The sequence below is a fragment of the Drosophila tropicalis genome, unplaced genomic scaffold (genome assembly GCF_018151085.1).
Source record: "Drosophila tropicalis isolate 14030-0801.00 unplaced genomic scaffold, ASM1815108v1 contig_805, whole genome shotgun sequence".
In the NCBI taxonomy this organism is placed as follows: domain Eukaryota; kingdom Metazoa; phylum Arthropoda; class Insecta; order Diptera; family Drosophilidae; genus Drosophila; species Drosophila tropicalis.
Window position 1 is genome coordinate 121,485 of NW_027173295.1, and position 25,328 is coordinate 146,812.

A 25,328-nucleotide genomic window follows, 5' to 3' on the forward strand; every position below is an offset into this window, starting at 1 on the left:
CACCACTTTCATTCCAATTTTTCATGTGTCTCGCCAAGTCTCGGTCTTAGCGGAGCAATGAACTATTTACGAACGTTTGAGTACTTGTATTCATATGGAATACTCATACTCATACCCACACACTCGCACTCTCATATCTGTGTAGGTGTGGGGGTTTTTTTTTTTTTGTTAAGATAAGCATGTAATATTTAAGTATGCATATTTATAAGACGAGAAGTCTTGTCTTTACCCCTGACCTTGAGCCGCAAATACTTCGAATGAAATGATAATCAGAAATAGTCAACGGCCCACGAAAAGGAGTTGAGGACCTGAAAAACGTAACTGAAAAAGAAGCTTCTCGTTTATAGACAATATTTCTACTCATAGGTAATGGGAATCTGGTCACAGTTAATCTCAATTCTTTGGGAAAAGAGACTAAAATGAAAAACCAAATTCCGATTAAAAACATCAATTAAGCTAGTTTTGGCTGATGTAATGATATAAACGTATATTAAATGAAGTAAGTCTTCTCGCCGACTTCGGTATATGAAGAAGCCAAATGCCTTGGCTTTTCCTTAAAAACATTCAAAGGATGCTGAGTTCCTGCCTGGCACCCTAAACCCCTTCTACGCCACGCGTTGCTTCTTCTTTGATTCTGTATGAGTAAAGTACAATGACTCAACTTTTTGATAACGTATATGATTATATCATCAATTGACTATATTTCAATGCTGTAGTTTTTGGTGTTTTCCAAGTAAAGTTTTTTATGCCCTTGCAAAAAAAAAAAACCGTTCATTTAAATGTCCCTCCCTTTTCCAAGTTTCATCGATCAAAAACTTCGAGTTTCCGAGGTAGTCAGCACAGCATAGTCCTCATTTTCCTCTTGCCTTTTCATGCTGAATGTCGTTTGACTAAGGTAGATATCGGAGGAAGAGGAATGCTATAGAGGCATAAAATATATTATCCCTGCTAACTAATGCAAATCGTCCCTTTTCCCATACACCAATTTCTCTCACTTCAATTTTAAATTTACTTTTCACTGTTTTACTTTTTGATATAGCACTAAGATTTGAACAGGATCTCTTCGTGTTCCGACATCATGTTGGGCCAGGTAGTTCCAAGACGAATTGCAGTAACTTCCGTTCCATTGCATTCCATTCCTTGCTCAAGCAAGGAGTTACGGTCATCTGACGGCAGCCAGCCTTCTGGTATTGAACTCTCCTCTGGAGATGTACCCATGGTGAAGGCAAGGAAGTCCACAAAAAAGCCACACCGCGCCCCGTTGAATACGAATTCGAAATGGAACCCATTGAGGAAAATGGCCGGCGGCCCTCTTATGTGGCCATTCTGCCAAAAAAGAGGCCGTTTGTGTTGGTCGTCTCGTCTTTGGAACTATTGTAACCTGGAATGCTCGAACTCAATTGTGTGTTGTGTAAAGTGTAAATTCTATAAAAGTCTTTTCTAATCCCAAAACTAGATCATCCAGAAACAGTATTTAAAGCGATTGCGCTCCTTGATCACATCGGCACTCTCCACATCCATCTAGATCTCGACTTGCCCGTTAACGCGAATCTCGGTGACGTCCTCATCGGACATGGGCAATAAATTTATACGGCTGACTCGCTCTATCATATGTTTGGCATCCAAGTGTCTTCAAACGTGGTTACAATTCACTTTCGGCCACGTAAGTCTGGGCGCGGTTAATCGTAGGGACTGAAGAAAAGGGGCCTCGGAGGCCCTCAGAGTTGCCTGAAACTTGGTATTATAGTTTCCATTTCCTTCATCCTTATTGTTCTCACTTACCTGGATATGTGTCTTTTTGTTGTTTTTTTAAGTTTTATTATTTTTTATTTAATTTTGTTTATTTTTTGTACTATATTTTTCCAAACTCTGTGATGTTTTCACATCGTTATTTGATTTGTTACTGAAATGAATCCAAAACGGATCTGGGATATTGAAAATGGAAATGACAGAAGAAACACAAGGCCTACTTTTCGTTTCAATAGAACTTACATTTTTATCGTTTCGTATACCCTTCCAAAAAGGGTATAATAATTTTAGTCAGAAGTGTGTTACGCTTAGGGGGAATCATCTCCGACCATATGAAGTATATATATTTTTGATCACCACAACGAGACGAATTCAAATAGCCATATCCGGCAGTCCGCTTCGTTCATATTTGGTGGAAAATGGATTAAAGGATTCTATGGATGATTCTCATTTATTTCCGATATCCTACTATAAATTACTGGCCTGGGCGTTGGCAAATTACGAGGAACTTCCTTATGATTTGACACCTGCGTAAGTTTTCCTATCCATTCAAGAAAATCACGAATTGAAGAGACAAAACTTAGACGATGAAGAGGCAAAATTTTTATTTTTAAGTCGGTTAAAACTCGGCAAAGTCAAGTTTCAGCTAGAGTCAACTGATTAATTGGTCCTGTGGCCTTTTTGTTCTATTTTTGTTCTTATTGAAATATGCATTTTTTCAACTTCTTTCTTCACCTTTTATTTTTAGCACTAAATGATGTTATTGATACTTTATCTTAGAAGCTGAAGTGTCAATTCAAATACTTCTAAGTTGAAGGCGTGAAGTTAATTCCCACCGACAAACAGATGGATCGAAGTATGAATATGGCAATATAGAATATAGGAATATAATCAAGACATTAACAAACTTTATGGGGTCGGAAAGGTGTGATCAATTTCATAATACTTTCTGATCTCTAAGACCTTTCATTCGATCGTTTTAATGGCACTCCACTACATAGGGCCCAGAAGTCATCTGGACGTGATAATTTGACTCTATTAAAGTTTGTATACCCTTACGTAGGCACAAATTGATCATTTATCATGGCATTTTGCTTTAGGCTTGTATGAGTATATCCTTTACATATGGTTCCTTCTATTCCTTCCTTCTCTGTGCCCTTTGCTGAGGTTAGTGAATCAATTGAAAATCCATTCAAGTTTATCACACCTCATTAATAAGGGGTTCTTGCTCTTCAAATATGTATACCTGGTACCTCTTTCAATCTGTTGTTTATCGCCAATTAAATACTCACATACTCACAGGACATCTTTAGGACAAGTGACAGGAAATATAGTTAAAGGTTAGTTAATCAATTTCAACTCTCCAGTTAACTATCTTGTTTTGTTTTTCTTTTGTGGACTTTTCATTGATCAATGAATTGTGTTTTGCTCACTCATTCATTTCACAATACTTGAAAATTTGTTCAATTGTTCAACGACAACATCGCATTTTAATAGCCTTTCCCTACCCCTCCGTCATCGTTCATGGCGTTTCTCCAGTTCCAGTGTATGTTATTACATTTCACTCTCGGTTTATTTATGTACAATCATTCATTCTTACTCCCAGACATCTATGTAACTTTATACAAATACATATAGTGAATGCAACATTTTTGCCCTCCCAGTCATGTAGTATTCGTTTTGGTTTTCGTTTTCTGATTTCTTCAAAATAGACTTGAACGACTCGTGGCGACTTCAATCTCATCCCCGTTTCCATCTCCATCTCCATCTCATCGAGGGCTGTTAAATTTAGTGCCTCCACTTCAATTTTAATTACGATCCCAGCATAGAGAAGATTCTTGCCTCTGTCCCGGCGCAAAGCCATGCCATGGCACCCCCAATCAGAGAGATGGGGAAAGAAGAACGTTTTCCATTTGGCATATCTGTTGCACATATGTTGTTGTTGTTGGTGGTGGTGGGGAAGGGGAGGGGGGGAGGGGTGGCAACGGCATTGGCATCCATCCCCAATCCCCCTTGCCTCGGGCAAACGCCTCCTATTCACTGCCCTCTTTACCATTTGCTTCATTTTTGGTTTTTCTTTGTTTGGTAGACAATTTAACATATTTGGGAATTCATTGCACTTTCTTTTATTAATACGATGCCGAGTCTCGCGCCCTCGTCTTGTGTGAATGTGCGTGTAGAACATATGTAAGTGGTCTTCTCTCTTCATTCGCTATCTCTCTCTCTCTCTCTCTCTCTTTCATTCTCTCTCTATATGGATATCTCTTTCCTTTTACAATGCCTTTGCAAGTATTGCCTAAATTTAGTTGCATTCTTGACTATTTTTATGCTACATGGTACACGCAATGGATACCAATTCCATTTTTGATTCGAACTCAATTCAATCTTCTATTCAGCTTTCTGCATTCTGTTTCATTTGGTTGTCTTTAAGTTTGTTCGAATTTTGATTATGCCAATTGGTAAAAATAGATCATAGCAAGATATCAATGAAGACGATCATCGAATGGGGAGCAGAAACTGGATGGATAGCCCGAGGGTGTCATGTCAGAGAGTTGGTTGTTGTTCAAGGCGTAAATTGAAACCTATCTGTTAATCGCACATCTGCTTGTCACATGACTTGAATGGGTGGGGAACTACACACTCACATATATACATCTGTAAGTACGTATGTATGTAGTAGTAGCGCAAGGCTTTACATTTTGAGTCACATTCATCTCATCGCATCTCATCTCAGGCCGAGCCCGAGCCACGTGTGCATGTCGAGGTTGACTTTTGTCACCACCCTCGCATCCCTAATCCCTCCCCCCATCGACACCTCTCACTAGTTTCCATCTCGATTCTCAGATGGCATCAATTGCCCAGCCAAATGAGCAGCGCGCGACAAATCAAAGCGATGATGACAAAAATAACAAATAAATAAATGGCAAGACAAAACCCACTGCGAGAGTGGATTGAAAAGTTTCACACCTTTCTAAGGCTCAAAGGAGTTGAATGAAGAACCAAGTAGTCCTTGGTCCTAGGTCGTAGGTCCTCGAAATGCAGCGAGTGAGAGTGTCGCCAGAGTGATTGTCATTATGTTAAGCGGATTTTGCACATATTATGGTTTAGCCCTCGCTTGCTTATAATTTCGCATAGTTAGCTTTTCATACCAACCGACCTCCCTTTATGCCCACCCTTGAGTATTATGCATTGCTACGTTTCTCTTCTAGATTGTTTTCTCAAGCAGCTGCACAAATCGCGCAAATTGGTTTGAAACAAATGTAAATATTTATAAAAATTGCGCAAATGCAAGGCCCCAATCTCAATACTCCCGCCAAATGCCCTCCAATTTCTCCCCCTGCTCCGACATCTATTCATCTCTGTTCTCCTACATTATATATTTATTGAATATTGTATATTGTATATCAGTCAAATGTTCACATGACAATGATGACGATGACCAAGCTCAGGGATCGTGATCATGAGCAAATCCAAGTTGCATGTGCGGGCGTAGTGATCCATGGGAAAGACGGAGACGGAAAAATGTGCCAGAAAGGGATGACAAACATCATATGACTAAGGTATTCTACACCCAATTGTTAGCAGGGTATACGCATGTTATTAAGGATAACAAGTATCAAATATTATAGATAAAGAAGTAAATGTCGCTCCGAAAACCAAAGGCATGCTATTTCCATCGCTAGGTGGCGCCATGGTTTAAGGATTCTTGAATATATCAACTTTTTGGTTATGTGTTTCATTGTCTATCATAGATTAAGGTGCTAGCTAGATGGTCGAAAGGTTCGAAAAGGTCGAAATTGTAGGGCATCTTAAATTCGATGCTTTTAGCTAATTGTACGTGATATTATTTAGGCTTTGCATTGAAATCTCTGAGCTTTTGATTCCAACATTCGATGCAACTAAGAATGTTTTCATACATTTTTATGCGTATGACTAATCGACAACGAAAATAATATTTCACATATTTAATCTTTACAATTGAATGCGAATCGAATTGTTTGTGTATGTGTGTGCTTGTGATTCATAAGGAATTCAGATAAAGGTTTGTGTCTCATTGTCACTTGGCCGATTTTCACATTAGATTAAATATTTCTTGCAACCTCTGCGAGTTTTGAGGTCAAAACCTCTTTTTCTCTTGGGTAACAGCAACAATTATAATTGTTGGCTGCGGAAGCGGATGCAAAAAGAAATACAAAGAAGGAGACGAGAAGATAGTCAGTCGGTTAGACTGGCTGACTGACTGCTAGACAGACAGACAGACAGATAAGTTGAAAGCCAAAACATGAAGTGGCAGTGACGATCGTATTGTAGATATGGATACGCCTGTCCAGTCAACAACAATGATAATAACTAAAGCAGCTAATTTCTCAGCATAAGTGAAGAAGAGAACTGAGCACAAGACCTTGCCTTTGGCCAAGAAGTAGTCTCTCACTGAGACAGTGACTCTACACACTACACACTACTCCATCTGTTTGTCTGTCTCTCTGTCTGTCTGCCTGTCTCTCACATCAGTCTCACCGAAAACCGAATGAATTTCCATTGTTTTAACGAAAACAACGTTTTTCAGACTCCCTTTGCTCGACTTTTTTTTTATTGTTGTTGTTGTTGTTGTTGTTGGTGCTGCTGCTGTCGATTGTTGCCTCACCCAAAGGCCAAGATCGTCGTCATATTAGCGTCCAAAAGTCAACGTCGTTTCGTCGCTTCTTCAACGTCAAAACTATGCACAGTGTCCAAGTCTCGTCTTAGTCAACGATTTTAGAGTTTAGTCAAAGATTATTTCAACTCCTTTGTAATTGCTTCTAGCTAACTCCTTTCGATTTGGCTCCTGAAAGTTGTTAGTTGCTTTTTCTCGTTCTCCTTTCAAGGACATATAATTCCAATCAACTAGTTAACTCAACTATATTAAATCGAAGTAATAAAAAAATGTGTATATATAATATCCGCAGACATGCGCAGACACTTAATCAATCAAACTTAATCTAATCAATCTAATCGATCTAATCTAACTTTATCTATTATTAGTCACAAAACTATGTTAGTTGTCTCCTCTCAAATAATTATTATCATATATACACTAATTGTAATGCGTTCATTAAGATATTTAAGTGAAGAATATATATTCACTTCTTGGTATTTGATTATATATATATATATTTTTAGAGTGTTAAGGTCTAGCTTGAATATTTGTTAAATTTTATTAAACAAGGAGACCTTTAAAGACTTAATTTATAATTGCATTTAGTCAAATTGTCTAAATGAAATTTCTTTTTTGGTAAAACAAATTGATCTGGTTTCACTGTGCATAGTCGTTGGCGGCATTTCAAAAAGCAACAAACTGAGAAATATTGTATGCGTATAATGTAAATTCCGCAAAGTGCGATGGACAAGCGATGCTTGAAATTAAAATAGGGTCATTAAGCGGAGTGAGGGGGGCACAGAGAGGGGCAGGAGGAGCGCATAGGTATGTGGAGGGCAGTAGCAGTAGCAGTAGCAGTAGCAGCTGTATCTCTCTGCCTCTGTATGTGGCAACGTTTTAGGTTTCTCCCCTAGTCTCCCTTCTTCTCACTCTCTTTCTCTCTCCTTCTCTCTCTTTCTGTATCTCCCCAACGTCACCATACAAATTTCTCAACAATTATTTTTTGAAATCTACAAAAACAACAACAACAACAATTGTTGTTAGGTTGAATATTTTTTCTCCATAAAACAAAAGTGTGAAACTGCAGCTTAAAAGCCGCTTCAAACCGACTTGGGCAAGACTTACTTAAACATAATTATGATTGCATTGCCAATGCCTGACATTGGGTGACATTTGTTCAGTAATTATAGAAAACAACAACAAATACATATATATAAATTTATGAAAATGACAAATAATAATAAACGTTTTATTTATTTTTTTCCATAACATAGAAAATACAAGTTCCAGTGCATTTAAATGACAACTCAATGCTGAATACTTCCAAAGGCTATTAATCTAATATCTATATAGATATATATATGTAGATATTATACAAAAAACACCCAGAGGGCTGAGCCGAACTTTGTATACCCTTGCAAGTTGTTTATCTCTTCTTCCTTATAGCCATCAATAAAAAAATGGCAGAGGCAATATAAGATATTTTATATACTGACAACAATTCAGTTTTATGAAAACAACGAAGTTATTTAGAAAAGTCAATGTTACAGTCACAGTTATTCAGAAAAGTCACTGTTTGTGAACTTGCTGTTTGTATGGGAGCTATATGATATAGTGATCCGATCCAATGCAAGCCTACAACGGTCTAAAAGAAGTTTGCTTTGATCCAGACGTACGTGGCTATATGAACTCCTCTCCGCGTGCTGATCAAGAATATATATTCTTTATATGGTCGGAGATGCTTTCTTCTATGCGTTCCACACTTCTGACTAAAAAGAATATACTCTTTTAGGAAGGGTATAAGAATCGATAAAAATGTAAGTTCTATTGAAACGAAAAGTAGGCCTTGTGTTTCTTCTGTCATTTTCATTTTCAATACCCAAGATCCGTTTTGGATTCATTTCAGTAACAAATAACATAACGATGTGAAAACATCATACAGTTCGGAAAAATATAGTACAAAAAATAAACAAAATTAAATAAAAAATAATAAAACTTAAAAAAACAACAAAAAGACACATATCCAGGTAAGTGAGAACAATAAGGATGAAGAGAATGGAAACTATAATACCAAGTTTCAGGCAACTCTGAGGACCTCCGAGGCCCCTGAGGGCCTCCGAGGCCCCTTTTCTTCAGTCCCTACGATTAACCGCGCCCAGACTTACGTGGCCGAAAGTGAAGTGTAACTTGCACCACGTTTGAAGACACTTGGATGCCAAACATATGATAAAGCGACAGAAATGGGCGATAGTCAGCCGTATAAATTTATTGCCCATGTCTGATGAGGAAGTCACCGAGATTCGCGTTAACGAGCAAGTCGAGATCTGGATGGATGTGGAGAGTGCCGATGTGATCAAGGAGCGCAATCGCTTCAAATACTGTTTCTGGATGATCTAGTTTTGGGATTAGAAAAGACTTTTATAGAATTTACACTTCACAAAACACACAAATGAGTTCGAGCATTCCAGCAGGTTACAATAGTTCCAAAGACGAGACCAACACAACCGGCCTCTTTTCTGGCAGGATGTTCACGTGAAATGGAAGCTGTCCATTTTCCTCTTTGGGTTCCATTTCGAATTCAGATTCAACGGGGCGCGGTGTGGCGTTTTTGTGGACCTCCATGCCGCATGCCTCCACCATGGGTACATCTCCAGAGGAGAGCTCAATACCAGAAGACTGGCTGCCGTCAGATGACCGTAACTCCTTGCTTGAGCAGGGAAGCTACTTCTATTCGTCTTGGAACTACCTGGTCCAACATGGTGTGGGAACACGAAGATATCCTGTTTGAATGTTCTATTGAAAAAATGAGATACAGACAACATTAAATTCGAAAGTACGAAAGTATAAACTTAATTTGAGAAGTATGGGTGGGAAAAATAGAAGATTTGCATTAGTTAGGAGGTATAATTTAAAGGTTTTCTCTCCCTTTTCCTCCTATACCTATCGACTAACATAGAATATGCACGATTTACATGCTGTGGCTGTAAAAATATGAAAGATTGTCCCCCAGACTCTTTTGTCCGGATCCATCTATGGACAGCTTACAAATAAAGAACTACTTAATCAATAAATTGAAAGTTATTTTATATTTATCAGAAGTGAAACCAAAGAGAAAGTGTTGAGGTTCTGTTAGATTGTCTGTTTGTAGTTAGAATAAGAACGTTGTATCTACATATATACATTAATAAATTTGATCTTGTTATTTTAAAGTAGTTCTCATACTACTGGGAACTGCCGTTGCCGATGAAAACTCTAATATTTTAGAACATTCATATGTTATCTATAAAATTCAATTGTATTTGTAGTTCAGGACGTCCGAAATGTCTCATGTTCAGTTAGAAATCGAAGTGCCATAGAACAATTTGTATGGAGAAATTCCTAAAACAAACTGCCGAAGACGAATTGTCCTTATAGAATAGATTACTCATTCTGATTAAACATCCAATAAACAATTTACGAGCATCAAAAGTTTAGTTGAAGAATTTAAGAACCATCTTTTGGAGGTGTCTCAAGAGGAACTGCCTTGGATAATGATTTAAACAAACGCTTTAACCACTTTAAACATGGAAATGTTTCTTATTTGAGCATTTCATCACGAAGAACTTAAGAATGGTTACCAAATATGAAATTACTTTGTATCTTACTCATTGTGAAATCGGGAAAAACCCTCAAAAGTCCAATAAAGAATACGATTAGTACAAATTTTATGTGGAAAAGTTTAATTTGCTGGCCATTCCTTTGATTTCTCGCACTTTTTAAAGGTTTAACACATTCCTTTGAAAATTCTCAATAAATCTAGAAAATTTCCACGTTTTTTTTTTCTTCCAGCTTTTGGTTTATATCAAAAAAGAGGTAAGTAAGAATTGAATTTTGATGGCCAACATCCTTAATGATCAAATTGAACTATATAACAATTAAAAAGAATATCCTTAATATTGTATGCAAATTTCGGGATAAATGTATTCGTATGGATAACTGAGTGAAGCAGATCCAAATTTGGCAACCAAAAATTTACGGTTTTGTTGGCGTTGTTGACGCCTGCTAACCAAATTGTCGCTGTTGTTGTTGTTGTTTCTTGTTTTCCTTTTAACTGAGCGAATAAAAACCAGTAAGTGATTTCACAGCAGCCGTCGCTGCTGCTGCCATCAAGCAAAACAGAAAAGCAACAGAAATTTGTAACATATTCGGTAAAAAACTTGGCAAAAATATTTAAGTTTTTGTGTTTTTGTTATTGTTGTTGTTGATACAAACAAAAAGTACAAAAAAAAAAAAAAAAAACATAAAAACAGAGAAAAATTAAGCGGCAAAAGATCGGTTCATTGAACCTCCCCTCTCTTTCTTATGGTGGACAGTGACTGCGGCTTCGACTTCGACTTTGCTTGCTGACTGAATTATTGAATGAGTGAGACAACAGCAACTCCAGCAACAACAACAACAACAACAACAACCCCCCTCCTAACTTTAACTCCAACAACAACACCAACAACAACACTTGAAGGCTGCACATATTATGTCACACATTTTGTGTATTGGGGGAGTGGAGTGCCCGCCGTCCGCCGCGCCCCTCCAGCGTTCCAGTGTCAGTCCAAGAGGTGATCAGGGAGGGGGGTGTACAATGCTGCACTCGTGGTAGCCATGTTACAACATCAATTGCGCGCGCCAAACAACAGCAACAGCAACAACAACAACAACGTCGACCCAAAAACAAAACCTAAAAGAAATCGTATCTCTAAGATTGTTTTCAAAAAAAAAAGTTTCGTTACTCTGTTGTTCAGTTGTTTGTCGTATCTGTATCTCTGTGGCCGAAGCTGGAAGTCAAAGCGTTTGCTATTTAGACTTTACAGATAACTCACACACTAAGAGTGTGTGTGCGTGTGTGTGAGAGAAAGGGAGTGAGATAGAGATAGAGAAGGGGGAGAAAATGAGCAGTGTAAAAATGAAATATTTTAGATATGAATCATACATACATACATACATATGTTAAGAGAATTTCTATAAGAGTATTCAAGAATTTTGAGATGGGGAAAACCCCAAGAAACTTTCCCAACTGAGAAAATGAAATTGATAAATTTTCAACTTCTGCCCTGCAATATGTGATAGGCAGAAGGAAGCTTTTCCGACCTCATAAAGTATATATATTCTTGATCATCATCAACAGCAGAGACGATATGTCCGTCTGTGTAAACACCCAGATCTTGAAGACTATAGAAGATAAAGCCACCAAGTTTGCTATGTAGACTCGTGTAGCATATACAATTATCGAGTTTATATCAGATTTTTGCCACGCCCCCTTCCGCCCCCGAAAATTAAATAAAACTGATTTTCTCGCAAACTAACAAAGTTGAAGTCACCAAATTTGGTATTTAGATTTGTCTAATATTTGCGCAGATTTTGTTTTTATTTAACTTTTGCCACGCCCACTTCCGCCTAGAAAAAACCCAATTGCCTCTTTTTTGTTTTTTTGACTAACGAAATTAAATTCAACAGACTTGTTAGTCTTATTCATTTCTACCGATCTACCAAATTGTATTAAAATCGGGCTAGAAACACGCGAAATATATATGTACGTATAAAAGTTGGCCGTAGGCTAGTGGCGGCGCTAGAGTGCACGTGAGCTTGTAAGAGTGAGCGAGATAGCATATGCTTTGAGGCATACATAGATATACATTTGGTTTTCAAACAAAATCGGCGAGACGACTTACTTACTTAATTTTTTATATATATTAATTTAATACTTAATCTTTGTTACTTTAAAATTGATTTTGCCTGAATTAAAAGCTTAATATATGTAGTTATATGTACTTATTTACTAGAATAGTATAAAGATTAAATACAGGTCGTATAATATGATCGTTTGAGAGGCTTTTAATAAATCTACTTATTTTATTTTTAGTATTTGTATTTACTAAAACTCAATCAAGGCTTGGCAAATAATTTGTTTAATTTTTAGTTCGAATAATGTGTATAAATTTGTTTAAAAATTTGTAAATCTTTTGAATTAACAACTTAGGAATTTAGTATTTATATAGAATAATGTTTATATCTGTATATTTATAACTTTTAGTAGGTACTCGATCAATGGAATCAATCTTATTTTGTTTAAAGATATTTATAAGAGTTTAATTTAACAAAATATAATCAAAAGTTACAGATTAAAATGATTTTAGTAATGAATTAGTTAAAGACTAAGTTAAAGCTTTCTTTGTTGTGGCCTTAGATCATCATTTCGACTTAAGACTATTACTAATGGTTTAGAAATACAGTAGAATCCGGTTATAACGTTCGATGAGTGATTGGTTGGTCCCAAAGACCAATGAAAGACCCTCCGGTTAGAACGTCCTTCCGGATATAACGACCAAAATCGTCGGTACCTTGAGCGTCGTTTTAACGGGATTCTAATGTATACATATGTATTTGGTCCTTAACTTTTGAAGAAGGATCCCCAACACGGACATAAGGTGCTCTAATTTAATATTGTTCGATCAGAAAGAATATGATGAAATAGTGATTGAAGAATAAACTCGATCTTTTGCAGTTTTGGGTTCAATTGCGTAATCCAACTACATGTTTACCCTTTACTCGCTTCTCTCTGCCCCATTGCAGGTAAAAAAAGACAGAAAATAAAACAGAAATAAAATATAAGTGAAAGTCAAATTGTATTGACGCATTGAGCGCATGAACAAATTAACTGCGCAATGAGCAATCTCAAAGACATGGACACGCACATGTATCTATCTATGTACAATGTAGATACATCCATACATCCATACCATACCATAGATATATGGTATATGGTATATCTGTATGTAAGGCTGTAGGCTGCAACATTTTGGTATCTCCTGCTTGGGTCCAAAAAAAATTATTAAAAACAAGTTTTGTGGTTTGTTGCAATATATACTTACATATACAAATGTATGTAAGTTTGTTCGTTTTCGTCTGTAAGTACAATATGAGGCATTTGGAGGGAAACGAAACCGAAACCGAAACCAAAAACAAATTCAAAGCTTTTGTTGAGTCATCAAACTGAATCTTATCAGCTGCCGCTGCTGCTGCTGCTGCTGCTGCAGGAGATAACACAACAAAAACACAATTGGTTTTGTTTTTTGTTGTTGCTGTATAGAAATTTTTACGCTGAGTAATTATGATGAAATTCAGAATGGCAACCGAAACGAACTGAAGATATTTTCAAGAAGATATCCACTTGGAGTGACATATGCTAAATCACAGCTCAGGTGACCCAATGAAAATCGTGAGTGTCAGCAAATTAGTTTAATCAATGCACAAGACAAGATCAACTAACTTTGCACAGGAACGGAGCATCGGGTGTATCCATTTGAACCATAAATCATGATAAACTCTTATATAAACATATGAAATTGACTTGAGTTTTATGTATTGGTTGTGATTTGCCATTGCAAGAAACAAAAGATCAGACCTGTATATGTATACGCTTTAAGCCAAACATAAACTATTTCATTCAATGCAGGAACAAGGCTAAATCGACACGGCTTAGTTGTGATGCTCAGCAGAGATATATCCTTCATCTTAAAAGAAAAGAAGGAAAAAGCTTAACAGAAAGAAAAGAACAAATTTTCAATTAAATAACCTGGTTACTAACTAAAACTTTAAAACTGGTTAAAGGTTTTCCACATCTTCTATCCAAATATTTCAATAAAAGTTTTGGATCGTGAGGTTTATTTTGGAACTTTATTGAAAAATGAATAAAATGAGAAGTATTTCAATTAATGGAATAGTTTAAAGGAAAGAATGAATACAGAATTAGTTGGGCAACTGGCATTGGAATCGATCCGGACCTGGATAGTTTATATTCAGTGTTGGCAGCGGGGAAACGGCAATAGCAGCAACTTTTATTTTGTAATTCAAATGTGGCAGGTTGCAAACAAACAAAACGATCTGACTTGAGCTGAGACCTCGGCAGGGGCAGGTGCCTGCTGTTTGGCTGTCTTTTTGGTTTTTGGGGCGTGGCTCATAAGCCAGGGCAAGTCAAGAAGAACTTTCACAAATTAATAACACTGGAGCAACAGTGGCAGGCAGTGGGTTGGCGGCAGTTGGTGTGCGCGGGAGGCGGGTGGGGGGGGGGGGAGTGGCTGAAAAGCAGAAGCAACTTGAACTTGGCAGAGAGCATATAGAATCTGTAATATCAGCGAGATGCGAGAGTTCAACACACTTGGTGCTTGGATTCGAATGGGCGGAAGGAACGGGTAAAGGGAAACGGGGAATGGGGAGTGGGGAATGAGGGGTGGGGAGGTACAAGTTGGAGCGGCATTTTAATTGAATTCGCGAGGTGAACAGACAGAACACTGAACACACAGAGAAAGACATACACAAGGAGAGGAAGAACAAGAGAGGGGGACAAGAGACATCGAGCAGATGGAGACCCGGCAATTGGCAGACCACAATTTCCAAGAACTTGCCACAGATATACTTACTTATATGTATGTATGTATATATCGAGGCATTCATACCAATATATATATATATACATACATACATATGTATGTAAAAACGAGAAGAAAAAAAAAAAAAAAAAATAAAGCATAAAGTCGGTAAACGACGACGACAGGCCCAACCAAAATGCCCTGGCTCAGGCCCAAGCCAGACAAATAAAATGACTATATACATACATACATATAAAAAAATTAAAAAAAAAAAAAAAACCAAAATGTTAAGAGGAAAAGAAAATGAGCAAATCGGCTAAATAATAATAAGAGACACCACAAAAACCAAAACGATAAAGCGGAGGAGGAAGAGACCAAACCGATGATAAGAAGGGTCAGTAATAGGGGGGTAAGAGGGATAAAACAAGAATATATATACATATATGTACATATATAATTTGTGTACAGTTGATTTTTTGGTCATGTCCTTTTCTTAAGCCGACTTTCAAGCAGTTGTCTGATGACTAAATGAGAGCCACTTACGACAATACCAAAAGTCATCCATAATTCCATATGCTAACCAAGAGAACAAATACAATCGAAAAGCATATTTCAAATTAGTCCTGGATGGAAACCCCAAGACAAAGAGAATAAACTTACTTAAGTTTTGTGTTAATTATTGTTAACTACTTGTCATTTGGTGTTAATAATATTTAGTCATCGTTTGTCATAAGTCTACTGAAATTTGTATAAATTGTTTTTTAAGAAAAACCATTGTCTAAGAATTTCAGAATAGATTACCATTTGTTCCACAATGGATATGAAGTAAAGAACAGAAGACAAAGGGAAATTTGATTGCTCATGCAGTCGACGACTTCGCTATACCATGCATTAGTAGACCAAGATCAAGAATATATATATGTACATATTTATACTGTCTGTTGAATACATTTTGGCGACTTATATATACCATTTTACGATATGGGCCACATGGTATAAAGAGGCTAAAACAAACGGATCAAATCTACGCCAACTCGTTACTTGGTCAATGGCTTCTTTGGCTTCAGAATAAGACGACTCCCATTGCCCGTCACCCGACTTCTTTCCGGCTCTTAACCTTCGACTAGAACTCTGAGACTCCCAGACTCTTTGGCTCTTTTAATTTTTGGTTTCTTCTTATGCCATGGTAATTTGTAAATTGGTTCATAATTCGAACAGAGACTAAAAGCAGAGCTTCAAAATTATGGTCTACCCTTTTTGTTTTTGTTGCAGCCAATGGGTATGATGGGCATATTGAAGACCTCAGATCTAGAGTCTACCAAGTGGGTCTTGTTATAATGTATTATTATTATAACTTATTGATTTTCTATATGTCTTAAACGTTAACCTCGTATTCTAAAATAACCAAATAATCGGGGTCACCACTCATTAACATACATATACTCAGGGGCAGGAGCAGGAGCAGGTGATTAACCATTTTACATGCTTTTTAAATTTGAGTTCTAAAGTGGGTAAACATAAGAATATGATTCATTATGCTGAACTTGATCAACTCTTCAGCTTACTCATTCAGTTCACTTGCTCACCTTGCAGCTCAGTTGTTCATTGCTCATATATTCAGTTGTTCAGTTTTTTAGCATAAGCATTCTGAATTGTATTTTGACTATTACATCGACGGAGAGAACACATTCAGTTGCTCAGTTTAGCGCAATCAAATATAGAGTATCTTCAAGTCTATAAAAACGGTCTTGAGGTTGAGGAACTTTTCTTTCTCACCCTCGCACTTCATCTATGTGGGTTTTGGTTTTTGTTTTTGGAGACAGTGCGTTCATTGGCTTCTTTTGTTTGTGTGTGTCGCTGGTTTATTCGTGGGGAAAACAATCTAAAAGCTTACAGACCAAAAAAACAAAAAGAAAAATGTATAAGAAACAAAAAATGAGCAAGAAATGGGCACAATCAACTAACTGTAAATAGTTTTTTCTTCTTCCTCTGTTGCTGGTGCTGGCTCATCTTCTCCTTGGTCTTCTGCTTCTTCTTTTTCATCATCATCATCATCATCATCATCGTCTTCATCTTTTGTTTTCGAGTCGACTCTTTGGTTGTGCCAGTTTTGTTTACGGACCGACATTCAGAATAAGCAACAGCAACAACAACAACAACAAAATCAGACAAGTTATAATTTTCTATCGTTTTCTTCCCCCAATTCAACGTCTACTACTTCTACTACTACAACAACAATTTTTAAGATTTAAACTCTGTCCAGTAATAAATAGAATTTGCATATTTTTAAACACTTGTTAATTAATAAAAACAACAAATAATCAAACAGACAGCCAGACAAACAAAACAAACAAACGAACGAACGAACGAACAAGCCAGCAAGCGACTATCTTGGCCAAATTTATCTTAAAACATTTACGAACTGTCAAGGCACTCCAAGTTTATGGCTCTAACGCTTTCAAATGCCAAAAGCCAAATCTGCAATTAGATCATCTATTAATTAGTTTAACCAATTGATTTGCCAAATACTTGCACAGTCCCCCGCATAAATATTTGTCTTTGCTTTTACTCCCAACTGTTGCACGTTGCACGTCCTATGAGGAAATAGAAAGAATCGCAAGGCCAGGGCTCAAATACAATCGATTCCGAAAATAGAGTGATTCAATAGAAAAGTTCTGATCTGAAGAAGGTTTCCCAAGTGGAAAGGGGAAAGCATATTGAAGCTTCAAAATATGTATGAAGGAATGAAAATTAATGTTAAATCTAGAAGGCCAGTTTGTATACCCTTTCAAATGTTTTGTCAATCTTACCTTAGCCGTCAAAGTGGAAAAACGTTTATCAAAAGTCACTGATCTCCACCGATCGTTCCTATGGAAGCTACATGACATAGTGTTCCGATCTGGCTGAATGAGAGGTATACAAACTGTGTCCATGATGAGTTAGCGGTGATCCAGACGAAAAAATATACTTTATGTGGTCGGAGATTGCCTCTTCTATGCGTTCCACACTTTTGACTAAAACGAATATACCCTTTTAGGAAGAGTATACGAATCGACAAAAACATAAGTTCAACTGAAAAGAAAGGTAGGCCTTGTGTTTCTTCTGTCATTTCCATTTTCAATACCCAAGATCCGTCTTGGATACATTTCAGTAACAAATCACACCACAAAGTGAACACATAAAACAGTTCGCTAAAATATAGTACAAAAAATAAACAAAATTAAAAAAAAAAAAAAAAAAAAACAAAAAAAAAAACACACAAAAAAAAAAAACTTAAAAAGCAACACAAAAACAAAAAAAAAAATCAAATATCCAGGTAAGTGAGAACAATAAGGATAAAGGAAATGAAAACTATAGTACCTTGTTTATCATACCAAATTTCAGGCAACATTTAAGGACTTTAGTTGCGTTTCCTGCCTAACATGTAATGAAGTGGCTCCGAGGCGTCTTTTCTTCAGTCCCTACGATTAACCGCGCCCAGACTTACGTGGCCGAAAGTGAATTGTAACTTGCACCACGTTTGAAGACACTTGGATGCCAAACATATGATAAAGCGACAGAAATGGGCGATAGTCAGCCGTATAAATTTATTGCCCATGTCTGATGAGGACGTCACCGAGATTCGCGTTAACGGGCAAGTCGAGATCTGGATGGATGTGGAGAATGCCGATGTGGTCAAGGAGCCGAATCGCTTTAAATACTGTTTCTGGACGATCTAGTTTTGGGATTAGAAAAGACTTTTATAGAATTTACACTTTACACAACACACAATTGAGTTCGAGCATTCCAGCAGGTTACACTAGTTCCAAAGACGAGATGACCAACACAGACGGCCTCTTCTCTGGCAGGATGTCCACGTAAGAGGGCCGCCGAATTCAATTTATGGCAGCCTCACATGCCGCATGCCTCCACCATAGGTACATCAGCACAAGGTGCTCTGCAAACGCTGCTCTGTGGATTCGAGGACCTATATGAACCGTAATCTAAAAAATCTTACTGCTTGATCTGGATCAAGAGCTCAATACCAGAAGGCTGGCTACCGTCAGATGACCGTAACTCCTAGCTAGAGTAGGGAATGGAATGCAATGGAACGGAAGTTACTGCAATTCGTCTTGGAACCATCTGGTCCAAAATCATGTCGGAACCTGAAGCGATCAGCCAATTATTTAGTTCTTTAGGCAGTCTCATGGACCAGGTTACCGAAAGAAGAGTCCTTGTTTATCATATTTTCGGAAGAGGAGTCCTTGTGAATGGTTTCAGGTTTTGTTACTTGAATAATCCCAAAGGCACTTCCATAGACTAGATTCCCTGGTCCATGAGACTGCCAAAGGAACTGAATTATTGGCTGATATCTTCAGGTTCCGACATCATGTTGGAACAGGTAGTTCCAAAACGAATTGCAGTAACTTCGTTCTATTGTATTCCATTCCCTACTCTAGCATAGAGTTACGGTCAGCTGACGGTAGCCAGCCTTTTGGTATTCAGCTCCTCTGCATCAAGCAGTAAGCTTTTCTTCACGATTCAGATACGTCCTCAAATCCAGAGAGGAGCGCTTGCAGAGCACCTCGTCCTCGTGAACCTTTTTTAGAGGCATTCGGGATGACATTCCGTCAAAATGAAAAAACGTTTCATCTAAAACGTCTAATGGACCGTCTTCAATCTTGGCATAGGAAGTAACGAAGATGTTGAACAAAGTCACTGTCTACCACCGATTGTTCAATAGTTCAATAAAAACTAATACTGTTTTGAAAATTTGGAAAATTTATTTAGGTTAGGAATAAACAAAATTAAATTATCGATATGTGCCTTCAGGGGGTTAAGTCTTAAAAGTCACTAGACCATAACTAAATTGCCTTCACATGAAATTTATGTTGGTTAAACTGATCTAGTGCGAAATCTGTGTGAAATTTGTCAAGTTTCGATCAGGGTTTATCTGGCTTTAGCACGCAAATGGCTTTAAAGCATCTTTACATATAATTACGTATACGCAATGTGCGCCCTTATGGCTGGTAGGGGTAGGCTTGGCCAAAATTGTGCAAATTTTAACCATATTCCAGGCGATTTGGGTTAATAATATATGCCAAGTTCTAGCTTGATATCTCACATTTTAAGCCTTACACTATAAGTCGATCTCTGGGGCCAGTGAGCAATGACGTAGTAAGCTGCTCCCAGGCGAGTCTATTTATATTGACTTTGATGTTTCGGATAGCACCAAAAAATATAGTGGTCCGATCCGAACCATTTTCATGGAAAAAATAGCTCAACATACCAAGTTTCAAGCCAATAGCTTTCGAATCGGAGGCATGAAATTGGACAGATAGACTGACATGGTTATTTATATCGACTCAGCTGCTCATTCTGGGATAGTTGACCAATTTTATAATCCAATAATCCAATAAGGCTGAACGAAGATTCACTTCTCAGACGCATGAGCAGGACAAAAACGGATTTAGTCTAAAGCAAATATTACAAAACGATTACTTTTCGCAATGGACTAAATAACATGTTTTGGAGTGATGAAATAAGGATTAAAAGAATATGACCTGTTGGAAAAACAATGTGTACGTTGTCGGCCAAAAAATCTGGCGCTCAATCCCAGAATGAAGGAGGTAGAATCATGTGTTGTGAGCCCACTCTAGGGGATTGATCGTAGGGTAATATGGAAACTTTTGCCTCCGACAATATTCCTGTGGGATTGACATTGACATTGACCCCAAACACACATCAAAAGTCGTTTAATGGTGGTTTGAGGAAGAATATGTACATGTTATGGAGTGGCCAAGACCTTAATCCCATCGAAAACCTGTGGAACAATGTCAGAGAAAGAGTTTAAAAAGTTGGAAGATTTGTGGTCTGATGGCATTCCATACCTAAGGAGAAATGTCACAAGCTTGTGGAGAGTATGAACAGAAGTCATCAAAAGGTTTTTAAGTGGACAACTATCTATTAAATAATGTGCCAATTCTATGTCTAGGCAATTTTGAAGTTTTTTTCAAACCAAGTTGTTATGTTTTCTTAAGGTTTCTTTAGAAAATGCCATCCAAAATATGTCCCTTGATTGATTAATTTCTTTTCTATACAAGAGATCAAAAACCTTTTTCATATTTGCTTAAGTTTTTTTCAAATTTTTAAATATCCGAAATGGGAAAACTTTTAATATAAAAACTTCATGGAATCAGCCTTATAGACTAAAACAGATATTACGGATACGGAAAAATTGATCTTAGATATATATATTGCAGTTTATAGTGCTCCCATTCTCGATGTTGATATTGATCTCCTGGATCGTTCCAATTTAGATGTTGGCATACCACAACACAAAAAAAAAAAAACTGATCTTGTAGAACTAATGAAAATCAATTTTGTGGCATGGCAACTAATTCCTAGAAAATAAATGGACTGCATTGAAATCTGTTGAAACAATTTGAAAGCTAGTAGAGAGGTTAACGGCAACCAATTCGATTTACTTCAACTCTTTCTTAACATGAAAGATCTTCGATCAGCAATGGCAACAGCAGCAGCAACAGCAACAGCAACAACAATAAGTCAATTGCATTGGCAATAATAAATAGAAGAGAAAACTGCTGCAAACAAGTAACAAGGAGAACACCATTATCTTCCCAACTCTACCCTCTGAAGCCCCCCAACCCCGCGATGTATGGCTCTGCCCTGACTTGTCCTGCCCTACCCTGCCTTGCATCCCATACCTTTTCTTCGATCAGCGAACAAGCTAAACAAAACGCTTCCTCAACTCTTGCATAGCGGATTTACCATGCATATAGGATGAGGAGAGTGCAGAGTGTTGGTCGCTGGAGCGGAGGAGACTAGCAGTGAGTTCACTGTCTAAGCTAACCAGTTAGATGCTTGAATTGGGCGAAACATGGCCAGAGTACGAGAGATGTATGCATGTATATAGGCAGGAGAGAAAGGCGAGGAAGAGTAGTAGATGGTGCTGCTGCTGCTGCAGTTGACGGTCGGTGCGTCGCTTCGTTGGTCTCGACGGAGGCCAGAAATTGGCAAACAATAAAAGCCGTCAAAAAGTGCAGCCAGCAACAACTACAACAAATAGAAAAGCAAGAAAGAAAGAAAGAAATGAAGAAGAAAAAAAATATATACCGAAACAACAACAGCAAAACACAGTTTGAAAAGTTGATTGTTTAGTTGAAGTTGGAGCATAAAAAAAAAAAAAGTGGAGCGTCGATTGGAGCTGGGGAGAAAATGTGTTTTTGTTCGAATAGAGTGAGCAAAAAGTTTACAGGCTAGCGACGGAACCCCCGGACGGACAGACGGACTGAGGGACGGAGGGACAACAGCCTCGAAGCGCAGAGCTGAGAGATGAATTGTGTGTGTGGACTGCATTCTGAATGAGAATCCGAGACCTGCGATTCAAACTAAAGCTCTACATGTAGTTGGACCCAGTGACTATTAGCATATTAATGCAAAGAGAGAGAGAGAGAGAGAGAGAGAGGGAGACACGCAGATAAATCAATATTTAATCCAACTATGACCCATCTACAAATGGACATACATAAGTGTATCCATTAAACCAAGGGTTAAGGCATTTAGTCGACAACCTGTTTGATTACAAAGTGGCAAAACTACAGCTCAATAGAGCATATTTTTTGAAGTGATTGTATGGCGCGTCGGGGTCACCATGGTCATAGAGTCGCATCTAAAAAGCTTTTTCATTGGTGAAAGATACATTTCAGCTCTTGTCAAAAAGAAAACAAAACAAAAACTAAGTAAAAAGCAACTCCAAAGACTTGGCATGGCAAAAAAAAAAAAAAACAAAAGCAGCTGCCGTTGACTGACTGACATTTTACGGCAGTTTTTTTTGTTGTTGTTTTTCTCTAGTTTTGTGGTTGTTGTTGTTGTTGTAGTTTCTGTAGTTTCTGACAACGAAGTGTAGCCTGACAAATGCATAAAACTTGACGCTGAGAGAGAGATACCAAGAGTGAGATGATAAATGGAGTGAGCGAGATGGAGAGAGATCTCGAAAGATCTCTTGGAGCTGCAAGCATTTGCCAGTGATTTGGGCTGACGATGACGACGACGACGACGGCGGCGAGGACGGTGACTGCGGCGTTGACGTTGTAGCAATTGAATTTTTGCACGTCGCCCATGAAGTTGTTTGTTTGCTTGCCAGTGTCGACCGCCCCAACCCTCTTCTTCTGCCACACCCCCCCACCCCTTCACCACCTCTCTCCAACTACTAGCAGAGCACTGTTGTCACCCTCTTGGCCCACCCCCCTCACCCAACCCACAACGCACTCTGCTGCCACCTTTCTTCTGCTTCTTTCTAGCTCGCATTGTTACCTGTTGGTGTTATTGTTGTTGTTGTTGTTGTTGTTACTGCACTTGGATGAAAAATTGTGGATACAGTTAACGAAAAAACAAAAAACAAAAAAAAAAATTGGAAAAAAAAAAACAGAGAAAGAGCTAAAAATGTTTGTATGCTTGATTGTTGCTAGAGTTGTTGTCGTTGTTGTTGTTGTTGTTGCTTTGCGAATATTTATGTTTGCTTTGGCTTACCGTTAGACGGTTATACGGCGGATTACATTTGGCGCTTGCTGATGGCAAATTATCTTGAACGAGCGAAAGACTCGATGGCATAGGGAATGGCAGGGGACATACACATGACTCCAGATCCCATATATCGAGTGGGCAATGGCTCAAATCTTAAATCGATAAAAATCGAAACCTTTGGAAGCATTTGAATAAGTGTTTTCTTCACTTCATGGTACCCAAGTAAGTACATACAGTCAGTCATAAAAGTATTCGTCGGTACTTATTAAAAAGCATTCAAAGAAATCCTTCGAAATATTTCTCTATTTCCTTGATTATTATATTTTACATTATCAGAGTTTTGACATCAGTACATATGTATCTTATATTTCAAATATCCCAAAATTATAACGACGCTCAAGGGTCATGCTAAATGTCCTTTGTCAAAGATAGATATGAGAGAAAAGAGTAAAGGAAGCCTATAGAGGTTTAATAATGCAAATCGTCCCTTTTCCCATTTTACACCCATTCTTCTCACTTCAATTTTAGACTTTTGTACTACCGAATTTAATTTTTTCTGTGTTTAATTCTTTCAATGGAACGTTCAAACAGGATCTCTTCGTGTTCTGACATCATGTTGGACCAGGTAGTTCCAAGACGAATTGAAGTAGCTTCCCTGCTCAAGCAAGGAGTTACGGTCATCTGACGGCAGCCAGTCTTCTGGTATTGAGCTCTCCTCTGGAGATGTACCCATGGTGAAGGCAAGGAAGTCCACAAAAAAGCCACACCGCGCCCCTGTTGAATCCGAATTCGAAGTGGAACCCAAAGAGGAAAATGGACGGCGTCCCTTTTACGTAGATATACTGCCATTGGTCGCCTCGTCCTTAGAACTATTGTAACCTGCTGGAATGCTCGAACTCAATTGTGTGTTGTGTAAAGTGTAAATTCTATAAAAGTCTTTTCTAATCCCAAAACTAGATCATCCAGAAACAGTATTTAAAGCGATTGCGCTCCTTGACCACATCGGCACTCTCCATTTATACGGCTGACTATCGCCCATTTCTGTCGCTTTATCATATGTTTGGCATCCAAGTGTCTTCAAACGTGGTGCAAGTTACACTTCACTTTCGGCCACGTAAGTCTGGGCGCAGTTAATCGTAGGGACTGAAGAAAAGGGGCCTCGGAGGCCCTCAGGGGCATCGGAGGCCCTCAGGGGCCTCGGTGGCCCTCAGGGGCCTCGGAGGTCCTCAGAGTTGCCTGAAACTTGGTATTATAGTTTCCATTCTCTTCATCCTTATTGTTCTCACTTACCTGAATATGTGTCTTGTTGTTGTTTTTTTATGTTTTATTATTTTTTATTTAATTTTGTTTATTTTTTGTACTATATTTTTCCGAACTGTATGATGTTTTCACATCGTTATGTTATTTGTTACTGAAATGAATCCAAAACGGATTTGGGATATTAAAAATGAAAATGACAGAAGAAACACAAGGCCTGCTTTTCGTTTCAATTGAACTTATGTTTTTATCGTTTCGTATACCCTTCTTAAAAGGGTATATTAAATTTAGTCAGGCTTATATATATTGTTTAGAATCAGTCATTTTCATTATTGACGGCTATGGGTAAGGAAACTTGCAACTCTGGGCCCTCTTTCAAATTTAATTTTTATTATTTTAAAACAAAAAATTAATTCTAATTTTGTGATAATATCACAAAGTTTTGTCTCTTAAGCTCTGACAAAAAAGGAAATACCTTTTGTCATTAACAGGTGATTGTTTTTAGCTTTAAAAAGCATTTAGGGGTTATTTGTTGTTCTACGATCGTGAATCCTGTAATCAAACGTCGACTTGGATTCTGAGATGATAAAATGATATTTGATTTTAAATATCGAACAATCCCAATTACTAATCCAATCTCTAATCTCTATCCACTTGGCATGATTTAAGACTGAGAAAACTCTTGCTCTCTCTCTTTCTTTTTCTGTTTCTCTCGCCAACAGTTGCCCCCATCTGTTAGACCTTCTTTAATGCGGTTCCAT

The 25,328-nt window shown here is 37.8% G+C and overlaps 3 long non-coding RNA genes across 3 annotated transcripts; 1 reads left to right on the forward strand and 2 right to left on the reverse strand.

Moving 5' to 3' along the window:
• Positions 1-1,000: 1,000 nt before the first annotated feature.
• LOC137579928 (uncharacterized) lies at positions 1,001-1,898 on the reverse strand. Its single transcript, XR_011032899.1, has 2 exons — positions 1,783-1,898; positions 1,001-1,728 (listed from the first exon to the last, which is right to left on the reverse strand). It is a non-coding gene; the product is annotated as an uncharacterized lncRNA (long non-coding RNA).
• Positions 1,899-8,271: 6,373 nt separating this feature from the next.
• Positions 8,272-9,233, forward strand: LOC137579975 (uncharacterized). Its single transcript, XR_011032907.1, has 2 exons — positions 8,272-8,412; positions 8,467-9,233. It is a non-coding gene; the product is annotated as an uncharacterized lncRNA (long non-coding RNA).
• A 14,599-nt stretch (positions 9,234-23,832) lies between these two features.
• LOC137579976 (uncharacterized) lies at positions 23,833-24,754 on the reverse strand. Its single transcript, XR_011032908.1, has 2 exons — positions 24,601-24,754; positions 23,833-24,546 (listed from the first exon to the last, which is right to left on the reverse strand). It is a non-coding gene; the product is annotated as an uncharacterized lncRNA (long non-coding RNA).
• Positions 24,755-25,328: the final 574 nt, after the last annotated feature.